Source organism: Sus scrofa, chromosome 4 (assembly GCF_054392235.1).
Source record: "Sus scrofa isolate SSC_HxYL_T2T_F1_AM1 chromosome 4, Sscrofa_HxYL_maternal_Yorkshire_Landrace_v2.0, whole genome shotgun sequence".
In the NCBI taxonomy this organism is placed as follows: Eukaryota; Metazoa; Chordata; class Mammalia; order Artiodactyla; family Suidae; genus Sus; species Sus scrofa.
In genome coordinates this window covers 75,445,166-75,470,916 of record NC_139386.1, presented here as the reverse complement: position 1 = coordinate 75,470,916, position 25,751 = coordinate 75,445,166, and the positions used below count along the sequence as shown (strand labels likewise).

General features: G+C 44.3%; 1 protein-coding gene and 1 long non-coding RNA gene across 4 annotated transcripts in view; both read left to right on the top strand.

The window, feature by feature from the left end:
* The window catches only part of NKAIN3 (sodium/potassium transporting ATPase interacting 3), a 571,670-nt gene that overhangs the window by 486,830 nt on the left and 59,089 nt on the right, over positions 1-25,751 (top strand). The window lies entirely within an intron of this gene.
* Positions 19,396-25,558, top strand: LOC146403872 (uncharacterized). The gene is made up of 2 exons (XR_014843766.1): positions 19,396-19,490; positions 20,788-25,558. It is a non-coding gene; the product is annotated as an uncharacterized LOC146403872 (long non-coding RNA).

The window sequence follows — 25,751 nt, the reverse complement described above, 5'->3', positions numbered from 1 at the left end:
TGGCATCTGTCTCCATCTGGCTTCCCATGATTGTGGCACCTGGTCTGCCAGGGGATGGAAGCACTAGACCTGGATGATTGACCCCCATGAATTACACCCCATCACCCCGCAAAGAGTTCTGCCCAGGGTGTTATGATGCCCCGAACTCTCCTTGCCACTCTCTTGCCTGTACCCCACCCCCCCCGTACATTGTACACAACCATAAACCCTCAAAGGAGGGCTCTCCAGACCTAGAACTTATTTGGATACGGTTAGAAACAGAAAAGGAATATTTTGCCACGTGCTGGGTCTTTTTTTAGAGTTACTAGGAAGGCAGGTATCCAAAGTTAGGAAGCCTTCAGTCCTTACATGTTTTCCACTCTCTTTCCTACACTGGTTACCTGTTTCGTACATCTTCTTCTTCTTCCTAAGAGTAGATTCATTGACCAGCTGCCGGAGTGACAGAACAATCCTGGACCTCACAGAGCTGCCTTCTCACCCTGTATTTATGCCCCCTCCCCCACCCTCCTCCCTCCCCCCAAGCAAGAGGTTCCACAGGAGAGACTGGGGCTTCCTTAGCAACCTCCCCGCCTCCACAAGACCTAAACCTCAGTCCTGTTTAGGAGAAGAGCTGAACATGGACAGAGGCAAAGCAGGACCCAGAATGAATGATGAAAGATGATGGGGTCGCAGGGAAGGGAGAGGGAGCGGGATGGACTGGGAGTTTGTAGATGCAAACTGCTACATTTAGGATGGATAAGCAATGAGGTCCTGCTGTACAGCACGGGGGACTATTGTCCAATAGACCATGATGGAAGATGCTATGAGGAAAAGAATGTATATATGTGTACGACTGGGTCACTTTGTTGTACAGCAGGAATTGGCACGATATTGTAAATCAACAATAACTTTTCAAAAGAAAAAATAAATAAATAAAAGGAAAAGAAAGAGGATGGTGTCAAGGCTGAAAACTTCCAAAGTAAGGGATGTAGCATTGGCATTCATTACTTTTGCTTGTCAGAATTATCCCAGAAGATGTAAAATAAAACCAGCGAAAAGGAAGTGGTTTTTTTTTTTAAGCATGATTTTTTTTTTTGTCTTTTTGTTTTGTTTTAAGGCCACACCCAAGGCATATAGAGGTTCCCAGGCTAGGGGTCGGATCGGAGCTGTAGCTGCAGGCCTACACCACAGCCACAGCAATGCCAAATCCAAGCTGCATCTGCGACCTACACCACAGCTCATGGCAACACTGGATCCTTAACCCACTGAGCAAGGCCAGGGATTGAACCTGCATCCTTATGGATGCTAGTCTGGTTCGCTTCCTCTGAGTCACAACAGAACTCCCAAGAAAAGGACGTTTTAAGCAGACATTCACATAATCGGCCTCATGGATGTGTAGGCTGATCAGGCATACTATTGTGGCAGGCAGGCCTGTGAGTAGAGAAAAATCAGCATTTTTAAAGCAAGAATTGGATCATATGTTTTAGAAAAAAAGACAAAAAAAAGTCACCCAGAGAAAAGACAGGTTTTGTTCATTATATACCCAACATGCTACCAAATTCAATTTAATTTTATTAAACATGACATTCAGCCTGTTTTCTGTATCATTTTATTTAATAAAAATATACCTGACTTGTGGTTTTATCAACATACAACTAACCAGGGCCTCCAGTCCTTTAATGAGATAGAGCATGAATTCAAATCTCCAAGGCTTGGCTGTAACCCAGAAGATAGAAAAATCTCACTCAGTACTGGAGTTTTTAGAAATCCACACCTGATCACACAGCTATCAAAGAAGAAGAAAGATCAAAACCACTAAAGGGATGTGTAAAGGGTGAGGACAGAAAGCCTGTGTGTTTTCAGTCCAGCAAATGATGAATGTCTAACAGAGAGGCATGAACTAAAAGAGCTTTGACAAATGACTTTTCCTCAAAATCAATGAGGAGACAACCAGGGCAAGATTTATCAAAAGCATAAGAAATGTGACAAGTGGTTTGGCTTTTCTGTTTTTACAAATGAAGAGCTGATTGATTCATATATTTAAATTCAAATTTTAAAGAATAGTATCAGTCTCATGCTGCTTTTCCAATATTCAATGGCCTGATTTTAATGATGTGTTAGCATGCATAGTTTATAGAATCATGAAGCCAAGGAGGAAACGTGAAATTTATCTAACAAAGCATCATTTTCTTACTATTTACTTTCGAACTTAAAGAGAAGTTTAGGTCCCTTTTAAAGAGCAAGTTTGTCTTATTTCAGGTAACTTTCTCTACCCTGCTTACTTCAAGTAAAATAATGCTTGTCTAGAAAGTGCCTAGTTAAATTTAAGCGGAATCAAATAAAGGCACCTATAAGTTTAAATTGCTTTAAAGATAATGAGCTCTTTTTTTCCCCTATCTCTGCCCCTTTCCTTATAATACAGAATTTATAAGATCTTTCGACCAATCTCTAATGCTAAACAAGCTCTCATGGGTCTCACATTTCCAGAGACCCAGATTTTCATTTGCATTTACAGAGATACACTTAAAGCTGGCTTCACATTCACAGAGACAGGGCCGGGTCCGGGTCGCGGGAGGAGATACTGCTCGGATGGTGCCAATTTCCATGGCCTAGAAGATACAGCCCAGTAAATGGGAGGGCAGAGGAGAATGACATTTTTAACAGCTTTGCTCTCTTGGTGCTTTGTCTGAAAGAATCACTGATGCACTTGACATTTGTTGCCATTTTGCTTTTTCATTTTGAAGGAACGTCCATGGGTTGAGGGGAGGAAAAGGGATGACCTCGGAAATGTCAGGGTTATTCTGGACGGCAGACCATAAGTTTGGATATAGGTGGACGAGAGCGTTGCATCCATCTGTTTAAATGCTGGCTCTGGGGCAGAAATCCGAAACATTAAGAGACTTTGTCAGTTTTGCAAGGAGCAGAATATGTGATGGGAAAGGCGTGGCTTCTTTTGCCGTCTGGGCAGGTGTGTGGTAAAGCAGGTGCCAGAAGGAACAAGGGGGAATGCTGGGTGGACCCAAATGGGGTCTCACTTCTGCCCCTTCTTACTGGTGACCTCAGGCAGGGTACACAGTCCCTCTGGGCTTATACTCTTCCGATCTGTAAAATGAAATTGTGCCGCCCACCTCCTGGGCATGTTGGGAAGGGTCATAAGATCGTGTACACTAAGTGCCAGGCTCCAGAATTGCCAAACTGCCTTTTCCTCCTTTGCTTCTGACTTCATTCCCATAGAGCCGATAACTTAAACTAACAGCTGATGAGAACTTGGTCTAAGGCCCCTGGTAAGGACCTGGCCCAGCCCCGCAGGGCTGAGAGACCCTGTGATGGGCTTGCTCCTGCTCCTTCCTGCTGAACAAGTTCTGGCTGAGCCCCTGGAGGTGTTGGAACAGGCACTGGGCTAGTCCTTGGTGCTTGCCCACCGCTGCCATCCCTGACTTGAGGTCTGTGGTCTGCAGTGCAACACTGTCAGATGAATTTCTCTGATGCACGGTGGTCTCAGCCCAGCTGCTTGACCCAGAGTTGCTGGTGTTGACCAGGAGCAGCTGTCCCAGGTGACGTGTGCTCTTGCACACGGCTCACACCAACATTTAGACAGCCTTCAAGCCATACACCCGAGACAAGAACCTAGCTACTTCCACCCAGCTGTCTTTTCTTCCACAGAGATGCTAGAGCTTTCCTGGAGCTGGGTCACCAGCCTGGCTGCATTTGAGGATGGGCAGTAGGTGTTATGCCAAATGCCTACTCAAAGCCTAATGTAGGAGGGCAGATAGGGCTCATCTTGCATGATAGCTCATCTGTTGGGAGTGACTTCCTAGACAGCCATGTGTATGAGAATTCTGAGGCCTCTTCTGGGTTCAGTGTAAACATAAAGTGGGGACTGGGGAGGGTTGCTGGGGCCCAGTGACAGAGCTAGAACCTCATTCACTGGGGATGTTCAAAGCACTGCTTTAGTTCAACCTGGATATAGACCGTTATGTGATAGATGGCCGTAGCCACATCCACTGGCAGTGGGTAATGATTGTGTAGTTCCTTCATCTGGGTGACATCATCATGAACCCTGTATCCAAAGACGATCTCAGAATCTGGTCAGTGCTACCAGAGGTTCCAGATCCTCCCATAATTTTATTTTATTTTATTCATTTATTTATTTGTTTGTTTTGCTTTTTTAGGGCCACACCCAAGGCATATGGAAATTCCCAGGCTAGGAGTCGAATTGGAGCTGCAGCTCCAACCTCCTGCCAGCTTACACCACAGCCACAGTAACGCCGATCTGAGCCACATCTGCGACCTACACCACAGCTCACAGCAATGCTGGATCCCTCATCCAGTGAGCAAGGCCAGGGATCAAACCCACATCCTCCTGGATACCAGTTGTGTTTGTTTCCACTGTTCCACAGCAGGAGCTCACACCCATATTTTAAATATCACCAAGGACATACATTCCTGGATACGACCTGGTCCTGCACAACCTTTTAACTCCAAGGATGCAGGGGCTTATGCAGCAGCACTTGAACTCATTGAAAGCCAAGGCTAGCTTCTGGTGCTTCCCCATCACTTCCGTAGCCTCCCTCTGCAAGCACGCCTCCTGGAGTACAAAGGAAAACAAGATGTGGGGCTCCTGCTGTGGCTCAGCGGGTTAAGAAACCAACTAATATCCATAGATGCGGGTTCGATCCCTGGCCTCGCTCAGTGGGTTTAGGATCTGGCATGGCCATAAGCTGTGGTATGGATACCACAGCTTGGATCTGATGTCACTGTGGCTGTGGCGTAAGCCCAGCTGCAGCTCTGGTTCAACCCCTAGCCTTAGAACCTCCATATGCCACAAGTGTGGCCCTGAAAAGCAAAATTAATTCATTTTAAAATTTATTAATTAAAAAAATTAATTAATTAAAATAAAAGAATTAGGCCCCACAAATACCAGTTTAACGTTAAGTCAGTGTTAACCCAGTCAAGCGGCCTGTGACCACAGGGAAGGCGCTGAGGCCAAAGGGACAACTGGACCTGTGGTCTCTGTCTCAGTGTCAGCTCTGTGGAGTTTGACTGTATCACGTGGGAGAATGAGCTATTTCCCATCAAACCCTCACCATCCATTCACACAACGCTGGTGGCACTTTCTGGTGGGAGCCAAGCTACCCATTAGCCCATTCCCGCACACCAGCATAAACTCAGCGACATACACAAGTTGGCCAGGAGCTGACTGGTATCCTGACCCTCTCCGTCCTCTCACTGCCAGATCCAGTACCTTCCTAAATCACAGAGTCAGAAAAACCAGTTTAAACCTCTTACAGTTTAATTTCTGAAGGTTCTCAGCTGCCAGATTGCCTGCCATGCATACAGAATCTGTCCATCTCGCAGCCCCAGCCAGACTGCCTATCATTTACCGTAGAGCAGCGAAGAGCAGAGAAGCTGCCGTGGCCCAGGAGAGCACTCGTCATTGGTGAGGCCCCCACACCTCCATCACCTCCACCCTGTGTCCACACTGCTCTTCAGGCACGTTGGTGTCTGTCCAGTTCTTGACGATAATGTTAGGAAAACATCCTCATTCTGTGACTCCTGAGAAATCTTTTTTCATGCCATCAAGAATGATGGACTGGAGTTCCCACTGTGGCTCAGCGGTAATGAACTCGACTAGTATCCGTAAGGAGGTGGGTTCAATCTCTGGCTTCGCTCAGTGGGTTAAGCATCTGGCATTGCTATGGCTGTGGCTGTGGTGTAGGCCAGCAGCTGCAGCTCCAGATTAGACCCCTAGCCTGGGAACTTCCATATGCCACGGGTGTGACCCTAAAAAGCAAAAAAAAAAAAAAGAATTTTGGACTGAAAGGACTCTGCTGCCAAAATCCCAGAATGCAGTCACAAATACCTTTTCCAAACTCTTTGTAATCCATCTCAATAATATCAGTGAATAAACCGGATGTCACATCAATTCTGCTCTGAAGGGATAGCTTTGTCCCTAAAAAACTGTACCATAAAAAACTCAGGACTGGAATTCCTGCTGCGGTGAAATGGGATCAGCGACATCACTGGAGCTCTGGAAAATAGGTTCGATCCCTGGCCAGGCACAGTGCGTAAATGGTCCGACACTGCTGAAGTTGTGGCGTGGGTCACAACTACCTCTCAGATCTGATCCCTGGCCTGGGAAGTCCTTATGCCACGGGGTGGCCAAAAACAAAACAAAACAAAACAAAACAGGACTTATGGGGGAAATGGGATCAGGAGAACAACACTCATCAGTGACATATGAAAAAATATGAAACCTTTAAAATGAGAGCACAGTTTTGCGCACATTAAATGGTTAAGAAATAGCTCAGTATTACAACAGATGTGATATCTTTACCATGAAAGAAAAAGATCCACAGTTTGCTTGTGAAAGAGGATGACAGACGGGTTGTAGCTTATGAGTTATTGTAAAGAGGTGGAAGGAAACATCCAAAATTTGATGGAACACTAACTCCAGAAGAGGATGAGGGTGGCTCATACCACATGTGCTGACCCAAGGTAGCTGGGAGATATTTGAGGTGTGTTCGTATGTACGTTTTGTGTTTTCCTACACAACTTAGTTCAGTTGGGTGCAGTTTTCTGTTTGCTTTATTTTTCTCATGGACAAAATCGTGCATAAACAAAAGCAAAACTTGCATTGCATTTAAATTGTTCCCAAATACATCAATCACACAATTTCCAAGCAAGCATTATAGCAGACCAGACTGTCCTTAGAGCTGCACCTCCAATTTACACCATCCATCAGAGAAAACCATGGCACCCTCTCCAAGAGTACCCATCCTCCACCCCCAAGCATCCCTTACAGTATTTATCACCAGTTTCCTCCTTGTTGCTTTAAGCAACTACTACCCTCTGCCAACAGAACATTCTAAGGCCAGGAAGTGAACAGATCTGGGGTGATGCTAATTAACTAACAGTAAATGCCACCAAATTCCCTGAGATAGGAAACCAGCTTTGGCTGCCCATGTCACACCTACATTGGACTGGCTGGTTACAAAGATTGTAGGAAACCAACTTCATCCCACCTTGGGAGGCTTTCCAGAATCATCTGTCCCAGGAATACAAAGTCCAGCTCCCAGGGAACCTTATGGTTCCCTTCGGGTTTCCCACTTTTCCTTTTATGGCCCCAAACTGCATGTAGAGCTTCCCTCTCAACATTCTAACCGCACGAACAACACAAAGAAAGTGGGTTATTAGGGGGCAGAGCACAGATTGCGATGCTATCCAGTGTGATACCCACCCCCAAGCATGGGAAACTCAAATGTGCTAAGGCAGGACCCAGATGGAGACAAAGACACAGAAGCCTCCTGGAGTTCCCTGGAGGCCTAGCAGTTAGGGATCTGGTGTTGTCACAGCTGTGGCCTGGGTTCGATCCCAGACCCAAGAACTTCTGCATATTGCAGGTGTGACCAAAAAAAAGAGAGAGAGAGAGACAGAAGCCTCCTGAGAAGATGAGCGTTCCTGCCCTGGTCGTGAGGAACTCCTCAGCCCTGATGGACTTGAGGTTAGGCTGGGTTAGGTTCATCTTTGGGCTGCCTTCACAAAGAAGGAACCTGGGTCAAATCTCATTCTGAGCTCCTCCCTCTCTCCAAGCCATCTGAGAAGAAGCTGGGGTATTAGTTTGGGTGCAGGGAGGGCGGGAAGGTCAAGACGCAAGTCCTGGGCTCCAGCCCTCTTGACCTCTTGCATTTTGACCCTCGCTCCTTATCTGCACCCAAGCTAATACCCAAGCATCTTTCTCCTGCTGCCCCTGACTGGGTAGGGTGTCCCCTTCTTCTTAGCCTTGCTGGAGGCCATGGTGAACCCACCCCAGCTCCCCACCCCAGCTCACAGACTCTGCCAGAGCTCCATTTTCACAGTGATCTGCTGGGATTCCCGCTCCCCAAGCCTCACCAGGGGTTCAAATCTCTTGGCCTTCTGCTCCACCTTGGAGCATGTGCCTTGGGGATCCAATGGTGCACTCACAGAAGGGGACATTTCTCTTGGCAATGGTCCCACCAGGAGTTCGGGGGGTCTGACAGATGAGCATGAGAGCTACCGGGTGCAAGTTTTCAGTTTGCATCATCTGAAAATCTTGTGAGAACTCATTGTATTACTTGCAAGGAGTCAACGTAGTGACATAAAAGAAATGGCATCCTTGTTCTTTCCAAGTAGCATAACTTTTAATGCTCTTCTGTAATTTCTGATTAGACTAAGCTATATTTGTTACTAAGAAATTATTTTGCTTTTTTATTATTAATTTGGCATTTAATCAATATTTGATATTGTGAATGATTTTAGGATTAAACCATAAAGAGGTTTGAGTCAGAAGCCTGAACTTCATATCCTAAAATAAATTTAAATGCAAGAAAGAATAAAGGTAGATTCACCTCCAAGTGACATGAAGGTGCTGACATGGAACCTTCTTTTATTTGTTCTCTGATGTCACTTGTGAAACAGATGAACTCTCTATATGGTGCATTTAGGGCGCCAATTGTTTTCAATTGTTTCCATAAAGTTGCGCTTGTCCTAACTATATTTCTACAGTTAGCATATTGTATTTACTACATTCTGTTTGATCTGCAGTTCAGTTTGGCTATTGATATTGATTGCCAAAAAGTGAATATACTATCAGGAATCCAACTATAAAAACAATATTAAAAAACTAGACAGCTGCCCCGTTGTATTGTAAGACAGTGAAAAAAAAATGATTTGGCCTCCCATTTATATGACAGATCCAATGCATCATAGAAAATGTAGTCAAAGGGGAAAGAAAGCTTTCCATATAGCTGACAGGTACAAAGCAGTCCAGTTCTAGAAAGAAGGTAATGAGTAATTTGGGGAAAAAAGGAAAGGAAAGAAAATATGCTATGGAACCACTGAATGAGATCCTAATGAAGTCATGGAGGAAATCATGATTATTTGTAGTTATGAGATTAAAGAAAACTGGTTTATTGAAAAGAGGATCAGATAGTAAAACCTGAAAGACAATGTTCAACTGAAAAATAATTTAGGGAGTTCCCACTGTGGCTCAGCAAGTTAAGAATCTGACAAGTATCCATGAGGATGTAGGTTCAATCCCTAGCCTCTCTCAGTGGGTTAAGGATCTGGCATTGCCCCAAGCTGTGGCAGCCTAATGTGGCTCGGATCCCACGTTGCTATGGCTGTGGTGTAGGCTGGCAGCTGCAGCTGTGATTCAACCCCTAGCCTGAGAACTTCCATATGCCACAGGTGCAGCCCTAAAAAGAAAAAATAATAATGATAATTTAAAACATTTTCAGGGGAAAAAGAAGGGAAATATTCAGCATTTATTATGATATCTCAGTTTCCCTTTCTTCATGCAAATGGGTGCTGAAAATCATGGGAGAATCTTAGTTCTTAATAAAATGCTCTAGAGTTTTTGAAGGTCACTGGAAATCATTTTGGAATTGAAGAATAATGAGTGATATGTATATGGTTTTGGGACAAGATGGGACACAAGTCTATGACCTGAAGAAACAAAAAGGAGAAAGACACAAGAAGTAACACGGAGACTGAAAGGAATCAGAATATTCCACAGAGGTAGTTACTGTCGTGTGTCTCAGCAAGTTAAGAACCCGACATAGTGTCATGAGGATTTGGCTTCAATCCCTGGCCTTGCTCAGTGGGTTAAGCATCTGGAGTTGCCACAAGATGCAGCATAGGTCACAGGTGTAGCTCAGATCCCGCATTGCTATGGCTGTGGTGTAGGCCGGCAGCTGCAGCTCCAATTTGACCCCTGGCCCAAAACCTTCCATATCTGCAGGTGTGGCCCCAAAAAGAAAAAAAAAAAAAAGAATATTCCATGGAGAAGTTAAATAACACGAGTGAGGTTTGGGGGTCTCAGATCAATGGGAAACGTGGCCTAAGTTATTCTTTCTATTAACTCTAAAAAGAGCTTAAAAGTGGTTTGCTTTTCCATCAGACAATACGGGAGTGAAAAAGTCCATGTTTAAGCGTGTACATTGTGCATGTGTGTATGTGTGTGCATACATGAGTTTTGTGTAGCTGTGTATATACCCACTTGTGCGCAGATACGTGTATACCACAGAATCCGGACACTTCAGTCCTCATACCAGCATCTCTAAAGTTAAGGCAGAGGTACATCAAAGAAATTGCAGGATCTCTCTTTATTGTTATTCAAGAAGGAGGCAGAATAGACCAGTGGTTGAAAGCATGATCTTTAGTCATACGTATCTGGGCTCACCTTCTGGTATGCCACTTCTGCCCCGTGCCACATGGGGCGGTTTAATTAGTCTTCCCATGGTTCAGTTTCTTAGTCACAAAATGGGAAGAGAACGGTCATAATTTCTTCACAAGATTATATGAAGGATCGAATGAGATCATGTATAAAGCCCGCAACATCATGCCTAACACAAAGTTATCATCAATACATGATAATCACTATAATCTTTATTTTTAACCCCAAAACACACGAAGTACTAAACCAAAATAGGACACACCAGAAAGTTCAGCAAGAAATTAAGAAATAGAGGAGATAATGGAGAACTGACTGGCCAGTGGCTCTTATTCAAATGGGAACCTGCAGCCTCTGCTAATAAATACATCCCTGACTGCTATATTCTGAGTAGCTGTGACCCACAGTCAGCTTGGGAAGGAAAGTCTTAGAGGCCAGGAATGGTAAATAGCCATAATATAGTTCATAAAGTACACTACCCAGTAGTGAGAAATATTAGTTGACAATGACTAATTCAACAGCTTGGTGTTGATTTAGGTATCTATAGCAGCATATTAATACTTTTTGGGGGGTGGGGACACACCTTCGGTATGTCGACATTCCCAGGGCAGGAATGGAACCCACGCCTTAGCAGCAACCCAAGCCTCTGCAGTGACAACACCAGATCATTAACCTCCAAGAGAACCCTTATCACATAGTTTTTTAATAACCATTCTTCACTAGTAGTCCAAAAGCATGGAAGAAAAAGCTTCTCCTGGAGCCAAAATGAAATAGATCCCTTGCTTGTATATGTATGAGTATATTTACACTGAAAATCTACACATAAATTCAGAAACACAGGCACAGAGAAATGTAGTACATCCAGCTGTGAAAGACTAAAATGGCTTTAAGACATATCAGCAAATCAGCAACTAAATCATTAAACTGACAGGAAACCTTGTGCGCTATTGTCGTGTCATCCTGAAAAGAATATACTGGATCTGACTAGCATGCATTAAAAGACCAGGGTGTCTGGAGATTGAAAAACATCTTTAAAGGAAAAAAGAAGAGAAATGTGACTATTAGAAAAGAAAGCAGATGTTCTCACCAGAAGAAGAAAAAAAGCCAAATTGCGAACACTTGAGCTTTAGCAACAGTTTTAAATAATCCTCTATGGTGCAGCATAAGAACTTTAAAATTTAATGAAAGCAAAAATCATTTTATCATACTGATGATAGAGTATTTTTTTTTCTTTTCATGTTTCCTTTTCATTCACTCTTGGTTCGTTTTCATCCCCGCCTCCCCCCACCCAGCCATGATCTGGTATTTGCTTCCATCCCAACAAGCTAGCTCTTTCCCAACAAAGGGAAATGGACCAAGGAGGCATTTATCTCAATAATTCAGGCAGAAACAGTTTCTACTGAAGCAACAAGATGTTTCAGACAAAAGAGAATTTTTGCTTGGATTTGAATTCAGACGTGAAATAATATACTGATGACACCACAGTGCTGTGATTTTGTTCCAGCCTGTGCCAGGAGTCCTTCCTTCCTGGGTCTTGGGATCCTTTTGTGATTACGGCAGTGTTGTCGTTTACATAGAGGCTTCCTTTTGAACATCATTACTCAAGTCTCATGTGCTGAAACAGTTAGAAAACAGCATGCATTCAACATTCATAAGCCCTGGGAGGCTCAGGGTCTAGATTCCTGAGTGAGCGTTGATATAGGAGAGCTGTATGGGGTGTGTCGGGTGTCCCCTTAGGACAACAGCACGGGTACCATGTCCATCACCTGCCCATAGACTTCAAGTAACAGACCTACAGCCAGACAGCTGGTCTCCTGAATTCGTATCCAAACCTTTCCCACGGCTACCCCACAGGGGAGGCAGGGGAAAAGAGTGAAGATATTGAAGCAAAAAGTAAAAAGATTTGAAAGATCTGGTCTTTTCTCCGTGCCTCTGTAGCTTTCTGACAACACACGATTGATGGGAATGGAGCAAATGACAGAAATGGGTGAGGACGAGAGGAGTAGAACCTGACCTTGGAAACGCTAGAACGAGAGGGAGGTGTGCCCTGGTCTGCGTGTCCTTGGAAGTGGCCTCAGCTAAGAATGGTGGAAAAGATATGTCTGTTCTAAAGAGAAGACAGGTTGAACTTTTTACGAAAACATTGTTAAGAAGGGAAAATAAAATTATTGGTGTTTTGATGGTGTTTTCCCAAGGAGAAAGTGAGTTTAGAAGGAAGATGGACGCAATCTACCCTGAGGAATAAACCAAGTAGAATCCATCTAGGGCACTGACATCAAGCAGAATTCTTTGACTTTCAAAGGGATAAAAGGAAGAAGAGACACTTGTTTTAAGACAACGGGGTAAGAAAACGATGCAGAATTTAAGTAAACTTTTAAAAAGAAATAGGTATGGGAGTTTCCCCTTGTGGCACAGAGGAAACGAATCTAGTATCTATGAGAATGCGGGTTTGATCCCTGGCCTCGCACAGTGGGTTAAGGAGCCCGCGTTGCCGTGAGCTGTGGTGTAGGTCACAGAGGCAGCCCGGATCCTGAGTTGCTGTGGCTGTGGTGTAGGCTGGTGGCTACTACAGCTCTGATTCGACCCCTAGCCTGGGAACCTCCATATGCCTCGAGTGTGGCCCTAAAGAGCAAAAAAGAAGAAGAAGAAGAAAGAAAGAAAGAGAATGAAAATCAAAACTGAAGCCATCTGCTATGACTGTTTAGCATTAGAAAAGTGGTTTCGGGAAAAGGCTGATTTTTAGATTTGTCTTCTTTACCACAACAAAATTCATGCCTGGAAAACTAGCGTCAAAGACCGGCTTTTGTTTTGGAATGACGAGCGCTTGCTTTGGCTCGATTCTGGGCGCTAAAGGCAGCCAGCCGAAGACTCACTTGGCCCTAATGGCAGAATATTGACTTTTTTCCTTTCAAGCGGTGGCCAAGTAGAGCTCAGCAAATAATTGTAATGAGGTGAAGACGGTGGTAATATCCACCCGCTTTCACAGAGAAGGGAAAGCTCCAGGCAGGGGCAGGTAGCTGTCAGGGCCCGGGCTGTCCTTCCCAGGGCCGGGCCCTGGGGACCTGGGACCTCGTGGCAGGGGAAAGCTGGGCTTTGGGAAGGAGCAGTGTGGGAACAGCCGGATGTGATAGAAAGCACAGGGTGGGATGGCTCCCTGGAACCCTCACGTCTTCCAGGAAATGACCATTTTCACCAGTTCTTTTGTGGAAAATGATGAAGCAGCAATCTGTTTCCCATCTAGGATATCTTGGCTGTGCTTTCTCCAGAAAGCAAATTAGAAGAGAGAGTAAAAATATCTAATTGTCAGAACATATAAATAGAACTCGTTCTGGAAGGAGTTCCCTGGTGGTCCAGTGGTTAGGACTTGGCACTTTCACTTCTGGGGCTGGGGTTCAATTCCTAGTCTGGAAAAGGAGACCCCACTTCAAGCTGCTGCACCCTGTGTACCCCTCCCCCCCAAAATTAGAACCCCTCAGGGATTCGAAATAGAGCAAAGTTTGTTCCAGCAAACACAGAACAGAAAGCACTGAGGGTAAGGGATAGGGCAGGGAATTTGCTGAGGTCTCAGGGGGACTGAGGGCTAGCCTGGATTCTGAGCCAAATATCCTGAACCTCTGAGAGCCCAGGAGCCCCCAGTGGGTTCATATCTGAGGTACATGAAGTTCCTGCACAACAGATGGCGCCTCCTCCCAGCAGCACAGCGGAAAATGCAAAGCCGGGAACATCCAAATGGACACTCAAGTTCAAGTCCCCTCCTTTGCAAGCCTTAGGAAGTGGAGCTGACAGCTGGTTTGGAGCATTAGGGTATTGTTGTGTGCCTTTGTCCTTTGAATGAGAAAGAAAGGGGTAACCCTGTCAAATGCACTGTGGGCACAAGGTGTATCCTCCAAGGGGAGGGAGGAAACGCTGCAGGTCCATAGGCGCTTCCCATGTAGACAGAGGGCCTAGCTGCCCGTGTGTGAGTGGCCCATGAGACAAGGAGCCAAGCTGAACGCAGCAGGCAAGGCTTTATCTACCTGCTGTGATCGTGTGAGCAGGAGGCCAGAAAGAATGGGCTGGCTGCCCCCGCCCCCGCCGCCCCCACGGTCCACCTACCCCCCCCGGGGGGGGTGGGGTCGTGACCAGAGTGAGGGTGGGATATATTAGTGCTGTTGGGGGAGGGGGATTCTTCACAAATCCAGGGTTCCCGCCCCTCTGTAGACCTGAGGGTTGGAACTTTGGAAGTCCCTGGGGAAGGACTGGAGGCAGAAAACTGTGGAGTTTGAATCAGAGTGGAGAAACGTGTCTTCAAGCCTCCCACGCGCCAGCATAATTACCAGGCTCCTGGTGGAGGCCTCTAGGGAGAGCAGGGCCAGGCACCAGTGCACTTGGCCATGCAAGGTGGTGTGGAAAGGTGGCTTTCAGGGAGACCGACCAGCTCAGGACTTTATCACCGCTTGTGGCTGGGTCTGAAACCAGCACACAGAGGACTTTCACCTAGAGCCAGACTCCCCTGCCTCTAATTAAAAAGGTTAATGCTAAAATGATCAGTTATTTAGTCCTACCAAAATCTGCTCCTTTGATATTCACTGCGCAATGTCCATTTTCCAGTGCACTTGGAAGCGGCCTTATTTTTCTGTTAAAAGATGGTGTCCACATAGAGAAAGATACGAAGAGATCTAACAGGAGACTTTGCATTTTGACCAAGGATCGGATATGTGCAATAATTTGCTTTATGTCATCCTTCTCGGTTTTTGGGTTTTGTTTGTTTGTTTGTTTTTTTCTGGTGTTTGAGACTGCCCGGAGGATTTTTTTTTTTTTTTTTTTTTTTTTTTTTTTTTTTTAGTAAGGCAATACGTGGATTAGATGTTTGAGGGGAAGAATATACACCACAGCTCACGGCAAAGCTCATGGCAAAGCTCAACTGCTTTGTTAGTTTTGCATTTCTTTCTCTAAAAGAATTCAACCTATAAAATCCCAATGGCGATAATACCTTGGTTAATCAAATAATCCCTTTCTTATCAGTTAATATATCCTCTTGGAAAAAGCAAGACCTAACTCTGCGGTTCTCCTTGTCTGACATCAGAGTCTTGCCTTAACCCCTGAAACACCTCACCCTACCCGGCCCTCAGTTACTGCTGCTACTCTGTGAGAGCTTGACCTCTGCCGTTGCTGTTGTTGAACGGAAGCCATTGACATAGGGGCTGTCTACCCAGGGTCCAAATGAGGAGCCACTGAGCCAGGCATGGCCCTGGGAATAGCCCATCCTGCTATTGGAGGTCCGCAGAAATGGGGAATTTGTTCTGGTTTCTGGAAATTAAGCAAAACAAGTGAAGTGGTGTGTCACTTAAAGACTGTCCTACTGTGATTGCTAAGAAATATAGGAGTTCCCTGGTAGCCTAGCAGGTAAAGCATTTTTTCTGCTATGGTTCAGGTTACTGCTGTGGCTCGGGTTCGATCCCTGGCCAAGGGACTTCCTCATGCTGAGGGAACCGCATAAAAAAAGTGATAAGAAATACATTTGGCCTGCCCCATTTTGGGCACAGAGTTCCTAAAACACTTGGAATTTCCTAAGTGATAAGAGCGATAACAGTGTCTTGGAGTTCCCATCATGGCTCAGTGGTTAACGAATCCGACTGGGAACCATGAGGTTGCAGGTTTGATCCCTGGCCTTGCTCAGTGGGTTAAGGATCCGGCGTTGCCCTGAGCTGTGGTGTAGGTCACAGACGCGGCTCGGATCCTGCGTTGCTGTGGCTCTGGCGTAGGCCTGTGGCTACAGCTCCAATTAGACCCCTAGCCTAGGAACCTCCATATGCTGCAGGAGCGGCCCTCAAAAGGCAAAAAGACAAAAAAAAAAAAAAAAGTGTCTTTTGTTATGTTCTGAAGTGACTTTTGGACTGCACACAGGATGGGCTGGTTGCCAAGAGAACAACCTTGTGATTAGTGAATTAGAATTTCAGTCCCACTCCCAGACCGCCAGGGAGCAGAGTGGGGCTGGAGGTTGAATCAATCGCCTATAGCCGATGATTGAATCAGTCTTGCCTATGTAATGCAGGCTCCATCCACAAAACCCAAAAGGATGGAACTCAGTGGAATTCAGAAAACTTTCAGGGTTTTGAACAAGCCATGATTTGGGCAGAGTGGCCCAGCTGGAGAGAGCATGGAAGTTCCACACCCTCCCCCCACCACACACCTGACCGTAAGCATCTCTCCCACCTGGCTGCATCTGAGTTACATCCTTTTATAATAAATCAATCATCTCATAAGCAAAGTGTTTCTCTGAACTCTGTGAGCAGCTCTAGCAAATGAAGCAAACTCACAGTTGGGGCAGGGGCTGGGGGGCATTGGAACCCCCAGTGTACAGTTAGTTGGTCAGAAGCTCAAGTAACTACCTGAATTTGTGATTGGCATCTGAGGGGGTGCAGGGCAGTGGGACAGTTTTGTAGGACTGAGCCTTTACCCCGTGGGCTCTGATGTGATCTCCCGGTCAACGTGTCAGAGGTGAGTTGAATTGCAAGACACCCAGCTGAGGCTGGAGAAGTGCCTGGTGGTCTGGGGGAAACCCAGACATCGGAACAGGTTCCAGAATTCTTGGAGACTGAGAAGAGATGGGACATGAAATGGCAGGGAAGTCCAAGGTGGACTTAGAAGGTTCAAAGCACTTGGGATGGATCTTGAGCAATGACCAGGATCTGAGAGGAGCCCTTGGGGAGCAAAGGTCTGGCACTGGTACGAGTGTGGGGTGACTTTGAATGAGGTTTGGGTTTGAAAAAAGAAAAATAATGCATCATTAATCTTTCTAGTTTCATCTTGAGAAACCAAATAGTGTGGGGTAATGAAAACTAAAATAAATTTGTTTCCTTCAATGAGATTTTGGTTGGAATGAATATTAATATGCAGCATATACTCACCTTCCCGATTAAAGTGTGGTATGTTGTGGTGGCTGTGAGAATAATTGATTTTAAACATGTTCTTCAACTGAATAGGTCTTCAGCTTAGCTGAAAGTTCTAGCTGTTGGAATCTACATTATCCTTCTTGAATCCATTGATCTGAAGCAGCATTAAAGGGTTTTAATAAGCCCCTTTAGAAAGATAGTCAGCCAACATTACTGAACTTATAAAAACACTGCCCTTCAAAGGGGATTATTGAAACATGCTTAAGCTCTGACAGCAAATAAGTACACTGACCACCAAATGGATTTTTGGCAAATGAGCATGAATAGTTCTGTCTTTGTTTCTGATTTTCCTTTTGTTAGTTAATTTGCATGAGGGTGAAGGGATGTGTCACGTAGGTAGTTTCCTCAGTCAAGCTCACTCCTTACACAGAGGATGCACAGGTGAAAACTCATCCTTCAGACCAGGTCTCCCTTTCAACGGATGTATGTTCCATGAGCTGTTTTCTAATTTATAGGAAGGTCATTTCTCTGCCCACAAGTAAAGTATTTCCTTTCTGCCCGTGCCCCTTGGACAATGCTGTGGAAGAAGCAACGGGTGTGACATGGATTCAGGCATAGACAATTATCATTCAGTCGTGTTTTTTCCTCCTCTGACTGGAGTCTGTGCTCTCGGCATGAACATGCTTACAAAGTCCCCCGAAGCCCCCCACCAACGAGGGAGACAGGATTTGAGGTTCCCCTCCCAGGAGGGCTGGCCACTCACCTCAACAGGAAGTGGGTGCCACCATTTGGGGCTGTGCTGTCTGTTCACAACACCCTCTTTCTCATCACTAGATAAAGCCCTTCCCCACAGCTAGTTAATGTGCCATCCTGCCACCTCTGTCCCTTTAAGATCATTAGATGACTTTATCCCTTTAATATTTTATCCTTTGAAGATCACCAGATGGCTGTGATTTTACTCTTTAATGCCAATGAGGCATCTGAGACTATCTGAAAGGGAGAGATGTGGCACTGGACCCTCTGCCCATGAGCCATGGGGGGGATTAGGGGACAAAGAGGGTCAGTTTGACAGCTCTGTTAACTACTGTTGAAATACTTTTCCTGTGGAGTCTTTTAGGCAAAGGCAAAATGCCTTATTTGATAGTTTGCATGGTGACTTTGCTCTTTTTTTAATGCACATAAAACTCCTACAAAAGCCAAGGTTTCAGCCTTGCTCACATCCCTTCTCTCTCCCTCCTTCTCCTTCTCTCCATCCCACTCTGCCTACTTCCCTCTCCTTCCCTCCTTCACTTCTTTACAAACGTGGATAGTATTAATTGGATGAAAAACCAGAGAAAGGATGTCAGGAAAATCTGGACTGAAAATTATTTGAAAATCCATCAGTAAGTGGGAACAGGTTTAAAATCCTTCTATTCGCTGGATTAAAACTGGTAGCAAAGCAAAAACATACCAAGACTGGGACTGATGAATATGTGCAAGGTAAAGGGTACAACAGATTCCGTAGGTGGCATAGATCTTAACAAGGACTAAATATATTTTAATAGTTCTTTGTTGCACAATCGTTTAACCACTTTTCTAAGAGAGATCTCTAGGTATCAGGTAAGGGAAAACCTTTCAGAATTAAAAAAGAAAACAGAAAAAAAAAAAGGGAAGTGGCCGATATTCAAGTTATAACATTATTTCATAGTCAGAGCCTTACATCAAAAGGTTAACATTTCAAATGATATCTGCAAAACGTCTTTCCAAATCTGCTTTCTTTCTAGTCTTAGATTAACTTCACTTCACATCAGCACCATGGGGCGAAGCAGGCAGACGTTTTAAAAACTATCGTCGTATTAACTGATGTGAGAAAATGTTTCTTGATCTAATGAAGTGTGAATAAGATTTATCTTTACACTTTCCAGGCTATGGTTATTAGCCCCCTAGTGAAACGCGCAAATCGTATGCTTGAAAATATAGATACAAATATACTGCCAAAGAAAATAAATCAACAAAGCCAGGTGTGTCACTCTAATTCAAGTGAAAATAGAATCAAATACAACACAAGAAAATCTTAAAGATTCGGAGGGTAAGATGCTCTCATGTCAAAAATCCTAGTTTATTTGGGTAAAAAAAATTAGGTTCTTATTTATTCATATGTGTAATATATATGTGTGTGTATGTGTGTATATATATGCATTTATTGTATCAACTTACAGTAATAAATAAAAGAAAATGATGCTCCTCCCTCTGGAAGTCTATCATTAACGTGGGAAGCTGAGACATATGGGCATAAAATATTAAAGAAATGGTAATAAGATGGACTAGGTAGTGGTAACTAGCTCTGCAGGTCAGTTTCCTGACATACCAAATAAAGGGGGACCCTCTAATACTCAGTAGACCCCGTTCCATTTTTTCCACGTATATTAGACAATTGGCTTAGTAAGAAGAAAATAACTTGGGTGATTACTTCACACAGAGGTAGACAGTCAGCACTGCTATGTACAAGCACGACGTAGTTCTGAGTGAGCTTGAGAAAGTGGACTCTCTCCAGACACGGCAGATGCATGCACATGTTCATATAGAATTTTGTGCTCAGGTTCACTCGCTCATGCCCCCTCCCCACTCAGGCTCTCAGGCCCCACTTTAAGCATCCCTGATGCTCACGGGATAAGGAGAGAGACTCAAATGGCTCAGAGGTCAGGCTGTAGGGGGTGGGGACTCCAAAAACCTTGAGAATGCTCTGTTTTTTTTTTTTTGGGGGGGGTTACTTGTATCTTTTTAGGGCTGCACCCTTGGCATATGGAGGTTTCCAGGCTAGGGGTCAAATTGGAGCTACAATTGCCCATCTACACCACAACAACAGCAACGCCAGATCCGAGCCACATCTGCCACGACGGGAACTCCGAGAGACTGCTCTGTTTTAAAGAGCAGCAGCTGTTCAGCTGGAGCTGATGGTTGACACATAGGACTCCAGGTCCAGTTTCATTGTTATTTTTAAGGAAAACTAGAAATTTGACATTTTTTTGTGACATCTCCCAACAAAACAATATTTTATTTTTGACAACCATCTTAACATTTTGAGGAAATAACACATGAACCAAATGAAGCATATCTGTGGGCTGGATATAGACAAAGGCTATTAGGTCGTGACGTTTCCTCTAGTGATTCAATGTGGCTTGAAGTGAGGGGAACTCTATGATGTCTACTGGTGCAATATGAGTTACTTCCTGAAGGTGGGGTGTTGAGGGGTGTATGTGGATGACTGTGGAAAATAAAAATATAGGTAGCCCTCCAGACACTGGAAAGATCCATGATCAATAGGTTGGAAGGATGAGAAAGTATGGGGTGTTTGACCAAAAGAGGAAAAATTTTCCCCAGCTCAAAGAGAAAGAAGATGGGCTTTGTAGTAAAGCAGAGTCTTGAAAGGCAAGTGGGGATGTTTATGGAAGTAGAAGATTCTTGAATGATCTTGATTGATTGCATTTTGACCATACATGAAGATTTGTGCCTCCTGGGATAAGTGCTGAAAAACCACACTCCCAGTGAAAATCCAACATGGGGAGTTCCCATCCTGGCACAGCAGAAACGAATCTGACTAGCATCCATGAGGACGCAGGTTCCATTCCTGGCCTCGCTCAGTGGGGTAAAGATCCAGCATTGGCATGAGCTGTGGTGTAGATCGCAGACACAGCTCAGATCTGACATTGCTGTGTCTGTGGCATAAGCCAGTGGCTGCAGCTCCCATTCGACCCCTAGCCTGGGAACCTCCATATGCTGTGGGTGCAGCCCTAAAAAAAAGAAAGAAAGAAAAGAAAAGAAAATCCAACATTACATTAGAGAGATTAAATTGTGTCAATATCAATAATCAGAGATGAATGCTTTGAGATACATTTCTTCCTTAGCCATTTATTCCTTGTCATCAATCATAAATGTACTCAAAATCTTGGCGATCTGATTTCAGCGGCAAAAATGCTGGAACTTTAATTATTTGGATAGCAATCCTGATGTAAAATTCTGCAGAAGGTAAGATGGAAAATCAGAGTTGAGTTGAATGTCAATTATGCATGCTAATTTCCATTCATGTACAAATATCTGATTAAATTCATATAATGCAGCTGGGTCCACTTTCATCTTTAATGAAAGGAAAATATCACTCAAAGAGTGTGAAAACAGGGATTGGAAATTCGAAGTATGTTTTTCTTGAGCATTCACAAGAAATCATTTCTCACGTTACTATTGTTTCTGTCACACTTGTTTCCTTTTTTGTTTACATTTTGTTATTATTTATTGTTTTCTGCAATTGTTTGTTGCTATTATGAAAACTCTAAAAAGAGCAGATGGGAATATTGTAAAATTTAAATTTTCCTCCCAGCCCCTCAATCAGGGTATATTAGTTCCTCTTCCCAGTGGCAAGAGCTGATAGCAGTTCTATGGATAACCTTCCAGGAATATTCTGTGCATATAATACCAGCTCATAATTGAATTTAGCCGCATACAAAAGAAAGCACAAGTAATAGTTATTTAGCTTTGTTTTACTCTCAACTAAGAGGGATCTGGAGGCAGGCACAGCAGGGCTATAGCGGTGGCTCCACGGTGATCAGAGAGTTAGGCTCTTTTAATATTTCCTTCCTCATCATTCCTGGGATGAAGTTTTCAGACTAAAAATCACCTCATGAGCACAATATGGTAGGGTGAAATCTATCACATCAACATCGCAGCCAAGAAAAAATATAAGGGCAGGGCACCCTGTGGTCAGATCTCTTTAAAGAGTTTTCTGGAGAGCTGCCTACCACATTTAGTTGACTAGCTTTGCCTGCAGAGGTAGATTTTATGCTGGGCCCTCAGCCACTCCCAAACATAGAGGTTCTGTTAATGAAGAACAAAGGAAGAATGGATGTTGAACAGGCAGCTAGCAGCCTAGTACAACATCCAAGCCTGCATGTGCGTGTATGCCCTTCGCCCACATTTTAGACAAATGGCAGCACACTAGCCATACTCACATAGCTTTTGACTCCATCCGCCACGTTCGCTAGATTTTAGTAGGACCAAAGCCTAAGGACCAAACTAGGGCTGACTCGTCTAAATGACAGGTTCTGTCCCATCCTGGCTGCTCATAGCAATTGCTTCCTGTCCTCCTCGCTGTTCAAAGACCCCCGCCCAACAGAGACAGCAGTAGCACCTGGGAGCTTGCTAGAAGTGCAGGATCTCAGGCCCCACCTCAAATCTACAAATCAGAATTTGCAGTTTAACAGGATCCCAAGTAAATGCATGTGGTCATGTGAGTTTGAGAAGCAGTACATGCCCTCAGCCTTTATAGAGTCCCAGCTTAGTGAGATGCAAGCCTGGTAGTAAATTAGCCCTCTCTACCTCACTGTTAGGGTCTGGAATTAAACCAGAGAGCCCTGGAGTAAACCAGGACCATTGTAAGCATGAAGATGTATTCAGAAATCCCTCTAATCCTCAGGGGATTAGACCCCCCAGGGGACACTGAAAATCACAGACAGACCAAACCCTATATAGACACTACTGTTTTTTCTTATACGAACATATCTAGGATAAAGTTTAATCTATAAATTAGGCACAGTAAGAAATTTACAACTGCAATAATAAAATAGAACAATTGTAACAATAGATTGTAATAAAAGTAGTCTCTCAAAATACCTTATTATACAAATTTAATGCCTTGTCCATCTTAACTAAGAATTTATCACTCATTGTGGCCATAACTTGTGCCATTTGAGGCACAACAATGAAACTAGCACTAATTCCTTTCTGCCTCGCCATTTCACAAATAGATTTGTTCTCACCATGGATCTTACCAGCCTCAGCATGTGATGTTTTTTCTTTCCTTAACTCAAGAACTTTCACCTTTTCATGTAAAGGAAGCACTGTATCGCTTCTCTTTGGTGTATCCAAATTGCCGGCATCACTACCTTTGCACATGGGGGCCATTATTAAATAAAATAAGGGTGACTGGAGCATAGACAGCACAATAAGGCAGCAGTCCGTCTGATAACCTAATTGGCTATGAAGTGACTCACGGGCGGGTCACGCTGAACAGAGGGATGATTCTTGTCCTGGGTGGGTCAAAGTGAGGTGGTGTGGAACCGTGTGAGATTCCACCACCCTACTCCAAGTAGGGAGTAATGTAAAGCCTATAGATTGCTTATTTCTGGAATGTTTCATTTAATATTTTCAGACTGCAGTTGACCAAAGTGACACTGCAGAAAGAGAAACCACAGATCCAGAGGGACTGCTGTCCTTACTTCTCTGTTCCTAACTGAGCCATCAGTCAACCATCTTGGTTCTTTTGCTCTAATTTCTTGGGCTGGATTCCTTCCTCTTATCCCAATGCTCCTCGCTCAAACTGGATGGAAGGTGACCTCCCACTCCAGCTGCCTCTCCCCTTTCTCCTGGAGCTGTCTTGGCTTCCAGTTACCCTGTCATTAAATGGACTGCCCTTGTTTTCAATCCTTAAAGCCAAGAGCTCTTGGAATGTATCATTACCTTGATGCCAGATCCTGGCGCTGTTTTCGGGACAGCCGCAAAAGAGTGACCGGAGCCAGGATCCCAGCTGACCCCGATTCTCTCCTGAAGCTGGTTTTGGCATCAAGTTTTCCCTTCCCAGATCCCAGGCCAATTTTCCCACCCGAAATTTGCCCGAAGCCTGGACTGTCCCAGCTCATTCTCTTTTGCAAAAGGGCAGATCAACATGTCACGCACACGGGTCCCTGATGCCAGTGTTTAAAAGGAGCTGGTTGCTGAGCCCTGCCATCCACCGAGCCTTTGGGTCCACTGTCAGCTCAGCAAGCCCTGTTTCTAGGCACTGGGGCGGCTGAAGCCCAGAGGCAGTTTGGCTGAAGCTGCGGGGGCGGGAGGAACCCAGCCCTTGTGGTCTAGTTGGAGCATTATGTCTATTCTGTGTGAATTTGGATGGATAAAAAGGCCATTAGATTTGACAAAGTGTAGACTGCTAACCTTTAAAAGAGCAATCTCAGCAGAAATGAAGGGCCAGAAGCCAAATCCCAATGAATTAAGGAAGGAATGAAAAGCAGAGGAAAGAGGGCAGCTGATAACAACATTCACTTCAGACGTCTGTGGGTGGAAGGAGGAAGCTGTAAGACATAACAGAATCAAGTGACATTTTTGTGAGATAAGGGAGAACTGAAACATTTTTGAAGACAGATGGAAAAGAGCCTGTGAAAAGGAGATATTGGAAACAAACTCAAAAGAGCAAAAGAAAGATCTTTGAAAATCAAGATAAGAAAAAACACTAGAGAGACACGGGTGATCTTTAAAGAACAAAGACTCCTTGTCCTCAGACACATTACAAATGAATGAAGGAGTACATGTTAAAAGAAAGCACTAAGGTGTTTGCCTGTATGTATTAATTGGTTCACTTTAATAGTCTTACACTCAACAAAGTAATGGGTAGGAATAAGGATTGTGTGAGTTAGATTTGGAACTTCTGTGGGATCAAAAGTGTTTATTGTAGCAAAAGTCTATGGAAACCATCTATTGATGTAGTCTCCTCATTTGAAGAGATGGGAAACTGTGAAGGAAAAGATAAGCTGATTGGCCAGGATGGGTTGAAAGGGATCTTGTGGCCATCAGGATTTGATACTATGTAGAAAAATTTCTGAAGATCTCAAGCTAGATGCAAAGCCAGAATTGGCCAAGTCCCAGAAATGAAGGTGAAGATCAAGGCTGAAGCTGAGGGGGGAGAAGAAGGCCACAGCTGAAGCTGAGAGAGTTAAAATTCTTTTGTTCTTAGTAGTTCTGCTCTACTTTGTGACCCAAGAGTGGAGGCAAAGAAAGTAGAAGTGATACAGGGTTGGGCTTAGTTTGGTCCCTCCCTGAGCAAGAATGGATGGGAGCTTGGGGCTGTAGGGGGAGAGGGCAGCACGGAGCCATGAGCCATGGTGCCTCCATCAGTGGAGATGCTAATACAACCAACTTCATCTACTCTGGTCTTGCCCAGTGAACAGTGGAGACAGTCTGAACTACATCAAAGGCATAGACCTCTGCAGGCTAATGACATATGCTTGATTCCTGATTCCACTATGAACTAGCTACGTAACCTGAAACTAGTTACTCTGCTTCCTTCATTCCCTCATCCACAAAAGAGAGATACTACTGCTCACCTCACAAATACATTGTGAAAGTTAAACACAACTGAAGAACTTTGCCCTTAAGTACATAGTAAATACTCAGATGATCAAAATGTCACTACAGATGGTTACATAGGTCTCTTCTTCTACTGAAATGACAGTGTGTGCCATAAAATATACGGTTGTATGATCTGTCTTGAAGTATCAGATTATTACATAGACATAACCATGTGACATACGCCCATTCAGATATCCTCTAGGATTCTCTATAATGAATAAGATCATCCTCTCAGCTCAGCTCCCAGCCTATAGAAGAGTAGAAACCACAAATTATAGAGCAGAAAAATTAACACCGTCCTTCCACAATCCTACTATGGGATAAATTCTTAGACACGTTGTTTAAAGACTCTAAGTAAGAAGAAGGAAAGAACCTCTAGAAGTCAACATAGACTCTCTAGGAGTAAGTCACAGGGATTTAACCTTGTTGCATGTTTGGTCATCATTACTGGGCTATGCTAGGACACAAATACATGGTGCACCCGAGTTTCAACAAAACATTGAGCAATCAACTAAACTCCAATAATGATGAATTTGCCTGGACTCTCTCTC